Source organism: Talpa europaea (assembly GCF_964194135.1).
Source record: "Talpa europaea genome assembly, chromosome: 3".
Lineage (NCBI taxonomy): Eukaryota > Metazoa > Chordata > Mammalia > Eulipotyphla > Talpidae > Talpa > Talpa europaea.
In genome coordinates this window covers 19301245-19313486 of record NC_140069.1, presented here as the reverse complement: position 1 = coordinate 19313486, position 12242 = coordinate 19301245, and the positions used below count along the sequence as shown (strand labels likewise).

The following is a 12242-nucleotide window of genomic DNA, read 5'->3' as shown; positions in this document are numbered from 1 at the left end:
AAAATCAGTTGAGAATTTCCAAATATCTCATAAAGAGTAATGGTATTTACCTTTCAACTTTATAACTCTTTTGAAATTTCCACAATAATTCAAAAATATATTTTCACTATGTCAATTTATAGTTTATTTATTACTGTTACATAATCTTTTAAAAAGATTGTCCTTGGTAGCATATTAAAAAAAAAAAGTAAACCTGTAGTAACCATGAAGCTAAATGAAGATGTCTTTTAAAAGAATTTGATGAATAAAAATTTTAAAAAGTAAAATGTTGTTAAAATTAGATTTACAGCTATTAATTATAATAGTCTTGTTAGAATATGTATTTTCTGAATGTATTTTAAAGTCAATGAATGCTATATATTTTCATATACCTGTATTTTCAGTAAACTCAATTTCACATTCTTGTCACAATATATAATTATATATTTAGAAAAATACTTAGGGATATTTTAACCACACTAAGAGAGGAAAATAGTTTGAAATTTTGAAGTGGTTTGAAGTAGTTTTAAACCACTTGCCTCCGTGTGTTGTAGGGAGGCAAATTAGTTGTAGGACTTGTAGTTCTGATTTTTACTTTAACCTCAAAATGAAGTTTAAAACTCATTTATAAGCAAGCAAAGGAGCAATGTGTCTGGTATCAATCCACTCAACTAAGCTGCTTTATCTTATTTTAATTTGGTATAGGAATTCAAAAGAGTTAAATGATGATTTATATTTTGAGGGTGCAATGTTAAATAATGAATGGTAATTATCATATTATTTTAAAGATATCTAGCCTATTTGAAAGCATTAATCAGAAAAAAATCACTATATTCATCTGAATTTTGTGAAGATTAGAATCTAGTAAGCTCACATAAGTTATATAAATTGGCTACACAATGTTTACATACTACACTTACTAACATTTAGTAATAAATCTATGATTAATTGGACATTTGGGATACCCATATGCTATGGGTTACTATGGATTACTATGAAGATGATGACCTAATCCACATTTTTTCCTGGAGAATTTAATCATAGTTCTATTTTTAAGAGGAAGTAGGGAAACAGGACAAAAAACTAATGCTTTAAAATATTTCATAATTTTATCATAAGTTACAGGACTCATTTAGAGAAGAAATTCTCTTAGCTATAATTTGTTAAATATAATCCAGAAGTGTGGAAAAATAATGGAATCTATACATGTGTCAGAGTTAGTCTTCCTATTTTTATCAAAAATGTAAACTGAATAGGTATTTATCATATTCCACTACTGAAGTTATTATTATCAATCCCAAATAATCTCTTGAATTTGAATCAATCATTCTGGGATGATTCTTGGAAATGAGTCTAGGTTATTTCTATAAGTAATCTTCAAAAACCTACAACCACTTCCAAACAACCGTTTGCACAAATAAAATCTTTATCAAATGTGGGAGTTAAAACTGTTCTTAAATAGCATTATAGTAAGGATTTGTACTAGCAATCTCAATCTTAAAATTTCAATAATAGAGCTCTACTTCTGGCTACTGGTGGTGATGATTCAAAATAAGTCTCTTAACCTGAATCCAGAACAGGATGTAACGATAAAATAAAACATTGGTACACCCACATAGCCAAATGAATATTTCTATTAGATATTTACTAGTCAGTTCTTTCGATTTACTTTGGGTTGAAAATCTTTCCTTCCCATACTAGAATACAAGTTCCCTGAAGGCTGAGATTTTTGTATATTCTGTTTAGTACAGAGTATCTAGCTTCTAAAATAGTGACTAGTTCATAGTAGATGCTCAAGAAATACTCTTTAAAATTAAGGGGTAAAGAATGAATTTAATAATAATGTTAAAGTAATAGAGTATAACATGAAACAAATGAAATGTGATTACATTTTTACCACGATGAAGTTGTATTTGAAACTATAATGAATAAAGAATAATTCTGAATGGAAAGGAAAATCATAATTTGGGTTTTAAACTTCAAAAACATCACTTTGAAAAAGTGTGGAGTTTGAAAAATTTTTGCATAAAAGTTGAAGATTTTTTTCATCATTACCAAAACATGAAAGTTTTATTAGTGTGAAATGGGTTTACTTAGAATAATCAATTTCTGCATAGTGAAAGGTAGTTATATCTCACAATGAAAGGAAGTAAAAGTGCATCTAAATTTAGCTAAATATTTGATATATATAGTGGAAATATAAAGCAATAACATTGATTTCCTTTATAAGGCAATAAAATTACCCATTACCATACAGTTATATCTTTTATATGTACAACCATTTTATTTAAAATGCAGACCAAATTAGAATACTGATTTTGGTACCACATTAAACTGGCAGTGTGTGAAACACAGATTTTTAAATTGTCAAAATGCACCACTTAACAGTTTAAAAAACACTCAACAATTTTGCATACATATGTTTTATGAGGTAATTGTCAATGTTGGAAAAAGTCTTAGAAATATGCATACCAACAATTCAACATTATATAATATAGCTAAACCAAAATCAAAATATAGTATTTAATTCCTTTATATAAATTTAAGTATGCTACAAAATTATGTAAACAATATATTTAATAATACAGCATTAATTGCATATGATATAACACATACAATTCAAATTAAGATAATGTACAGTTAGAAAATCCATTCTTCATTTTGAAATCAAATCATGTGTACAAGATGTAGTTTATACACTAGAATTGCCTGTCATTGATTGATTAATATATTCAAAAATAGATGTATACAATTATACACGTCTGAAATATAATTTCATTAATATTCTTTAACAAAACATTTTTCAATGTAACAAAAAGAAGATGAAATGGTTTACATATATATAAGCATGCTTCTATAAAAAATCATGTTGTCTTTGGAGTTATGACAATGAAAAATGATATACATCACACATGTAAATTAGAAAATTTATTTACTAGTAATCTTTACTTTAAATTTAGATTTTATATTGTATTATAATGGAAATTAAGTTTGTGAATGCTTTTTTTGGTGCAACAATATTCTGTAAGTGACTAAGCATAATTCATGTAAAGTGTTTTATAAATGTGTCATTCACAAAGTGTACCAAATAAAACTTCATGTCATAATTTAATTTGAATTTCTATTTGATTAAATCATTAGTTTTACAGATTAAAAACATTTTATGTTGTGTTATTTTCTAATAATGTCTAACTCATCAAAGACGTAAAAATCAGAATGTGTTTCTAGACATATCAGTGGATTGTCCAATAGATATACAACCATATAAGTACATTTTAAAAATAATTCCATATTCAAAGAAGTAACTTTTAGATATTTATGTTGGCATGTAACTTTATGTAAATAAACATATACTTGTTCCTTCTGTTAATTTTAATGCTCCAATTGAAACATTTAAAGGAAAGTTTAACAAAATAAATCTAAGTGAATTATTTTGTGGCATTGTGCAATGAGTAAAATGCAATAAACATTTAACATGAAAGCATGCAAATGAAAAAAATATACAAAACAACATCAAGATAAAATCTAAATACAACTAATGTAGTAATTCTATTTGAACCATCATTTAAATTTTCTCAAATTGGATTATGGGCATGTTGTATTTCCTCTTATTTAGTATTATTTACATGAAATTTAGGAATATATAAATAACTGAGGACTCTTGAAAATTAATTGAAGCATAAAGAGTTGAAATGAAAGAAACCCACTGCTTGTTAGTGTTACATTTTCAGAAAGAATACAGCAGTGTGGAAAATAACAAGCATTTTTCATTTAATGCATAATTCCAGCATCTTAACATCTATAAACTTTTAATTTAATAGTCTGCATACTATAAATATTCATTTTAGAGAAGAGAAAGTAAGCTGAAATAGGAAGTAGCACTTAAGGAGCAGACAAAATAGAAGTGATCCACCTTTGATTGTTACCTAATACAAAATTCTCTTTGACTTGGAGAATTTTAAGTAAAAAATTCTCAAAAAAAAATTAGTTTGTAATTTAAAGATCAGGCCTATATTTTGTTTTTAAGTTTGATTTAAATTCAAATGATACATTTATGTTCAAACTATATAAGATTATAATCTTAATGAACCCAATTAAATGACTATAATATACTGTTGAATATAAGATGCAATTCTCAGAAAGAAAATATTCTGTCAATTTAACTATGCCATTACAATGCATAAACACTGTCCCCTGAATTTCTGAGATGTTACATGTGAAATGCAGTTGATCTTGGTAGAAGGAAAATAGAGTAATTCAAGTAACAGATTTTCTAAGATCATTAATTAAATAAATTAGGTGTTTACTAATTTAAAAATAGAACTGAATTTAATATAAATTCTTTCTGAAATGACATGCTGATATATATTTATGGTTATTATATATTTATATTTAATTTCTAAGCATTAAAAGGGAAACCAATAATATTAAAATGAAAGTGGATCTGTTATTGTTTATCAAATACAAGTGATCTTACTGATTTAATATGCAAAGCAAATGAGTAAATCTTTGCAATTTATGCTGAAATTTATGATAGTAAGATTTAATGATACCATATGTCTACTATTATATCCACACTTAACTACAAAAAATAAATACAAAGAAATATTCAACAAAATATGTTCTGATCTCAAACTGGTTCACAAGCAAGATAAAATCCCCAATTATGAATTATTTGAAATTTTGACAATCCCACATGCCAAGCAACCATAAATACTTTTATCTAAATGAAGTATAGAAAAAGTAAAACATTTGAGAAAACATATGGAAAGTACTGTTGGTCAACCAAAACAAAATTATGTATAATATATATACTTCATAGGCCATATACATTATATTATAAGTGTGTGATTGCTGTATAAATATTAGAATTTTATCATAAAATGAATAGATATTTCATTTTGAGTACTAAAAATAAAGTACAAGCACTCTAGGGAAAATTTAAGAGTCTTGAAGATATTCTCTCTCTTAAAAGGATATTTCTTGTTTTATCTTGATTAAAATGAGGGGCTGAATCAAGTTTCAGCATCTTATCAATCCTTTTCAAACATTGTAGAAGTATGGACTATATGTATTAGCAGGTCCTATATGTCATGTTTTTATTTTAATCATGTGCCCAACCACAAACATGCATACTACTCACACAAATAAATCCTCAGAAGATCAAAATACATATATTGATATATATAACTAAACATAACTGTCCTTCCAGAATGTTACACAATTGGTAATAAAATTTGAAGAGCTGGGCTTTGGAATAAAGTTATGTCATATTTGCCATACGTCATAAGAATAAGACAAAGGGATGGAATGCCTCAGCAATTTTCTAAAATTCTACATTTTAGATTTCTTTCTTGTGGCAGCTCTTACCTCATACAGTGGAATAATTTTTTATTTTGGGTTTCCTCTAAATAAACCAAATAAATAACAATTTCTTGATTAATGTTCCTTCCACAAAATGTCTGTGGAATAGCTCTGTTCTCATGGAAGATTTAAAGGTATTATAAGAAAAAAAAATAATGATATATATCTTATATTCCACTGTACTATGTCAGGAACATTTTCATTTTCAGTGTCTCTGATAGTATCTACTAGTAACTTTTTGAAAGTTGAGATCATTTCTATATGTGTATATATATGACATTCCCCTTTAATGTTTAATAAACATATGAGAGAATGAATGCAATTAAATGTATACTCAGCTCTCAAAAATATAAAAAAAATAATTAATTAACCTACTGTACTAAGAATTAAATGCATTTAAGGAAATAAATATAATTTAAAAATTTAATCTATTCAACTGTGTCCAAACAAAATAAAATATAAAATTAAACTATAAGTACAATTTACATTGCATGTGCTAGAACAGAAGTAAGGTAGAGGAAGAAACATCCACCAACATTAAGTCATTCCTTAATTTCTATTTTCTCAAATGATGTTCCCTAGTATACTGTCCTTTCAAAAAATATATATATATATATATATATTTAAATAACAGTATTTGGTATTGTGAAAGAGAAGAGCAAGAAGAGAAAGGAACTGGTAGTGTTGGGGGAAAGGATGTCCTGAACAAACTCCACAAATAGGTTTTATGGACCCCACTTCCACCCCAGACCAAAGAGATCCAAGAAACAAAGACTACAAATCCCATAATGTCATCACCACTGAAGGGAGTATTGCTGGGAGCTGAGGGTGGAGTTGCGCAGCCAGGTTGGTATATAACCAGAAATGGGGGCATTGGGGGTCCTTGGCTTTTCACCAGCTTTCAATGTGCTATTAGGGTCCCAACTCAGCTGAACTAGTAGGAAACATTCACCAATTTATCTTTATCTCTTTCTCCCTGAGTTATTCATTTCTTTGTTTCCCCTTCTTTTGCAAATAAACCCTTTATTAACCTGCAGTTGAGTCTTATTATTATAAGTGCCTTTTAAGCCCACAGGGGAGGAACCACAGTCAGGCACTGTTAACAAGGCAATCCTGATGTGAAATGTGTTGCCTCAACTCCCTCTTTTCTATTTCACAAACATGAATTAAATGCCTACTATGCACAAAGCACTCATTCTCTTTCTCTTGCTCTCTTACACACATACACACGCCTGCTGTGCAAGTAAGCAGTCATGAATTTAAAAATAAAAAAAAAAAAATCAGAGTGCTGTTTCATATTCAATAAAGGATACAGAGAACTATACCATGAAAATACAACTAGAAAGTCCTTACCTATTCTTCGGTAATAGTGAAGACTTTCTAGTGGAAGACATTGGAATTTGGCTTAAAATATGAGCAGATTTTTGCCTGGTGCAGGGGAATAAAAGAACATCCTCATGAGAAGTAATGGATTAGAAAAGAAGATGTGACAAAGGAAAGGCAAGATGGACTCAGGCGACTGCAAATTATTCAACACGGAAAGAGAAAAAACAGATTTGGTGAGCAGGGATCAATGCTTTAAGAATCAAGGAATTTCAAGTTAATGTGAAAAGATGCATCCCTGAAAGAATTTAAGCAAGCAATTGATATGACAAAATTATAATTTAGAAAGACTATAATTGTAATGTAGAGAAGAAATAGATGGACTAAAGACAGAGCAAACATTTAGCTGGCTAAATGTAACTATTTTATCTTTAAAAAGTTCTTACTTTATCTGAAATTAAAATTCAACTGAGCATCCTGGATGTTATCTGAAAACCCAACTTTGAAAGAAATTCAGACTTAATGTGAAAATTTTCTACATACCAAACAAGAAAAATTATTAACAAATATTGATCACTTTAATGTAAGTGTGCTTTGATTGATCTTGTGAAAACTTATGGAATGGCACAGGGAAAGCATGAAGACATCACAAGTGCATCTAGACAATATTATTCCAAGTATCCTATCATGAAATGAAATAAAAAGAGGGCAATAACTTGCCTTGTGCCAAGGATTTTCATTCTGTACACATCATTCTGTACACATCTAAACCTGATAAGCTTTTTAGTATTAAGAGTAGCTAACATTCTAGTTTAGCTCTTTATTCTTATAAAACACGTTCTATACTTGAGGAAAGGCATATATTTAAAATTAAATATGTAAGTGACAGCTAAAAAAAAGAAGACAGGTTTCTTAAAATGCTTCAATCCATAGAAATGTTAGTTGACATTTATTTCCAGCAAGAATTACTGGTCTTTGGTCAAAGCATATATTTGACAGCAAATGTCAAATAAAGTTATTCTCAAATTACTTCATGTAATTTCCATATGAACATTTTAATCCACATGACAGTCATAAGGAACAGATACTACTGTAATTCATAGAGCTGAGGACAAATAACTTTCTGTCACTGATTAACGTATTTACTTAACAAATCTTTATTATCTTAGGTCATTCATTAATTTAATTCATTCAGGTATTTATCAAAAATAATTTATTAAATGCCTACTCCATGCCAGGCACTGTATAATGCAGAGGTGAAATGCACAGACATTCTGTCTCCTATGAAAGATTACATTGAAGTGGGAGAGACAAAAAATTGACAGATTAATAGAACAGCAGTTAGTGAAACACAAAGTGACATCTGAGCTAAAACCATAATAAAATGAAAGAGTGGAACATAAAAATAAAAGACCTGATAGCTCTGACACTTTTATTCAGACTGTCAGATTCCATAGCTTTTATTCTTAATCTTAGTGACATACTACTTCCTATTCAGTTATCATTTGAGCATTTCACTTTATTTCTCTATAACTATGTTCTGTAGTCTATTCCTCTATCTTTAAAGTAGTATGCATTTTATTCAAGATAATATTGTATTTTTAATTTAAATATTTGAATGCCATATTTTGGGAATAAAGCTGAAATTAATAGTAATAGTATCAATAATTTATTGTTATTCAATGAATACATACATATTAAGTTCCTTCTTTTTAGTTTTCTCATATTCTTTATATTATTATTTTTTAATTTTATATATGTTTTACATCATTTTTCATTTTTGTACAATGCATGCATTTTCATCTTGGTTATAGTCCCCATACAATTCCCAACCCCCGCCCTGTTTTGATTCTACTCCCTCCTCCTCCCCCTGAAATGCATCTCTGGTTTATAGTTGCTTGTTGATTTTTACTATATTATAATTAGTCTTTTTCCTGGTCCCCTATTTAGGTTTTCTAAATTCCTGTTATGAGTGTGACCATAAAGTTCCTACTTTGAGGTAGCCACTGTCATGAGATAGGGTATAATGGTGAGTGAGAGAAATAATGTCGTAAAGAAACAAACAAAAGGGAAAAAACAAAAAAATGATAAACTTATGTCATTGTGAAATATCAATTATAACATAAATTCATACAGTTATTTCTACCAAGAAGTTGAATCTGGGCCTCCCGTTGTGGCTCAGCAGTTGATCGCTGGGCTGCAAAGCTTCTTGCAGCCTCTGCAGCGCCAGTTTTACCCCTAGCCACCAGCGAGGGTCCCACATAGCGCGACAGACCACTCCTGCCATGCCCGCTGCTCCCCTTAGCAGTGTATTTCATCAGTCTGCCTGTTCTGGTCCCTGCTCTGGCTCTGGTGAATTCTCTCACCCTCCTGCGCTTCTGACTGTACCCAGTGCTTGTATAAATAAATAAATCTTAAAAAAAAAAAGGTAAAAATAAAGAAGAAATTGAATCTATTTCCATGGATCTGGGCTGTGCTCATGACTTGCTATGACCAACAAAGCATAGCAAAAGTGAAATCTGAAAACAGAAGTGTGCATTCTCAAGCCTCTTTTTAGAAGACCATGCAATTTTTACCTTCGCTTACATGTAATGCTTTGCAGAGACTGACATGTAAGGAAACATGTCTGGCCTACCAGAAAATAAGAGTCAGAAAGAGGGGAACTGAAGTGCCCCCTTTGGCAGTACTATGAATAAAACTGTATAGAATGTTGTAGATCAATTAATCCTCCAACTTAATGTAACCAAAATTGTGAGCCCCAAACTATTTTGCCAACTAACAGAATTGCCAGAAATAATGAAGTATTTCTATTTTAGCCTCTACAATATGGGTGGCTTTTACACATCATAGATTACTAATGTAAAATACAGAGTTTCATAGGATGTCTCATAGAAACAATAATCTGGCTTTGGGGGTAACTTAGTGAAAAGAAGCTCTCTGGAGGAAATGGTTTAGACTGATATCAGAAAGATAAAAAGTGATTTCCAAGGTGAAGAGAAGGGAAAGAGACGGTCCAAGCAGAGTGTGCTCTATGTATTAAGACCAAGAGTTAAGGTAGTCTGGTAGTTTCTAGGAATTAAAGACAATTTTGTATGCAAAAGCATAGATTTCAAGCAAGAAATCATAAGAATCATAAGAATTTGAGCTAAAAATATAGTAGAGGACATACTATGAGAATATAGTTGAGCAGATGCCTCACAATGCAAGAAGATATTTGGGCTTTGTTATGAAGCCAACAGAAATAGTTTGTCAATTCCATTCACTGTAATTAGTACCGCATTTCCCTCATCCCCGCTAAGAAGCAAATGTGTATATGAGAAGGAAAGTAGTGATAGGATGAATTATCCTTTCACTGAGGGAAAACATTCCTTTTAGTAAATTTTTGTAATTCTTAAAATATGATTACCTAGGGTCATCTTTAAAGCAAAATTAAAAATTAGAAAATATTTGACCATGTAATCTACAAGTCTTCTGTAACTATATTAACTTTTCCTGCTTATTATTTTTCTAGTTTCCAACACCATAATCAGTAATATCATTCTTTGATGAATTAAAAATTTAATCTGATAAATATATACTGCATAGGAAGTCAATCAAGATCTTTCTTAAAAGGATGAAACTCATGTTGTCAGAATGTCAGTCACTAGCTAGATGAGTTAGAAGGTTGCATTGGATTGAGGATGCTTCATCAGAGTCCCCAGTCAATCCATGCAGTCAGTTAGCAGGTCTCACTACAAAAATAGTTCAAGTGTGTATCTTTATATGTAGTTACATCTCAAAAATACATTTTCCAAAACTGTGTTTTTCTTTCAGAAAGATGATACCTGCTATAAAAAGTCACTGAATCTGTACAGTTCTGCTTTTCCTGATAAAAAGTAGAATGCATTTATATTTAGAAGTGAATAACTTCAAAATATAATTAAGATGAAACTTCATATGGTGTACTTTGAAACTGAAATGGGAGAGAAAAAAAATAGTATGCCAGTCAGTAACATAAATAAGGTTTGTGGTATAGGATGAGTTACAGAATTATTCTGTGATTCTAAAGCTGTGTATATAATTTATATATAGTACATTGTCTTGAGTTTGCTGAATGTAATGTTCTAAGTATTTAAGTATGATTTATAATGAGTTAACTACAATTACATTTTTGCTCTTAAAATATTATTATTAACAATTATTGTTTAACACCACTTCATTGATATGCTATACATAACATGAAAAAGAACAATTTTAAAATTAGTTCTGGGTTCAATGCTAGAAATGCTGAAACTAAGAATAAAATTGTAGGTGATCTGCCCTGGTTTCCCCCATTAAAATATGGATAATTTGGGTGCTAAATTATTGGCTCTCAAAGTTTTCTTCATGAAATGTTAATTTCATTGTATTTCTCTTATATATATATAGTGTGTGTATATATATATATGTTACATATATGTTTAAGTTTTCTATCTTACAAATAAACTAAATTAATTTCATGGCAAGAAATGTATACCCATTTTAAAAAGTCAACTAGGACACCTACTTATCAGCACATCTAATCAACATGAAGTAACTGACATATTACTGGTTAACTTAATTATAATGCTGAGTAAAAAAAAATGATATTTTAGTTAGCATGTGAAATTCTTTAATAGGTAAATTTTAAATAAAATTTCTAAAAGAATGAAATGAATGGACCACTATTATTCTAGGGAATTTGAAAAATAAATCATTGTGTTACATGATGTTTAAGGCCCATTCCAGCTCCACAAATGTATATGAATAGAAAATTTATTTTAATATAAATGATACATTTGCTTTAATATGGTCTCTGTTTGCCTTTTACTTTCTTAAATCCTCCACCCTTCTCCCTTTCTTTCCCCCTGCTCCCCTCTTCTTTGTTAATTTCTCCTACAATAAAGTGTATTAAAATTTAATATTCAGGTATCTGTCTGGTTGCTAAAATCATCAAAGAAGGAAAGAGATACTAAAAACGCAAGCATGGTGATTTCACATTAGTATTATGGAGCACAGATACAAGAGGTAGTGATGATAGTGAATGTTGCTGAGAGTGGCATGACTCACACTGGTTTATCTTTCTCCAAGAAGATTTTTGTGTGGATGTTTGAATGATGAAAAAAAAAACCAAACTGATATTCGGAGACTTATGGGTATAATTTTCCACTCAGAGAAATGACAACTACAAAAGGTTAAGCAGAAAAGAAGAGGGTGTGCGCAGAAAGTCAGTGAGAGAGTATTTAGAAGGAGATTTGTATGCTATTCTAAGAAATCTTTTCTTTTTTCATTTTCCTTTCTTTTCTTTATTGTAATTACATTTCAGTATAATGTTTTATAAGTTTAAGGTATTTATTACTGAGAATCAACAAGTGCATATACTACATTAAGTTTACTACTGAAAGCCCAATATCCTTCACCATACTATGTGTACCCTTAGAGCACATTTACCCAGCCTCCTCTCTACCTCACTGTGGCAACCAACAACTTATAATCCAATCTTATTTTTTAATTTATTCTAAATAAGTAATGGAGAAGAAAGGCCTGATATAAATTTAAAATAAATAATTTTGCTGTTA

At 29.7% G+C, this 12242-nt stretch overlaps 1 protein-coding gene across 1 annotated transcript in view; it reads right to left on the bottom strand.

Annotated features, from left to right (window-relative positions):
* CSMD3 (CUB and Sushi multiple domains 3) overlaps positions 1-12242 on the bottom strand; it is a gene marked incomplete at both ends in the record, with an annotated part of 827299 nt that overhangs the window by 495625 nt on the left and 319432 nt on the right. The gene's annotated exons all lie outside the window — the stretch shown is intronic.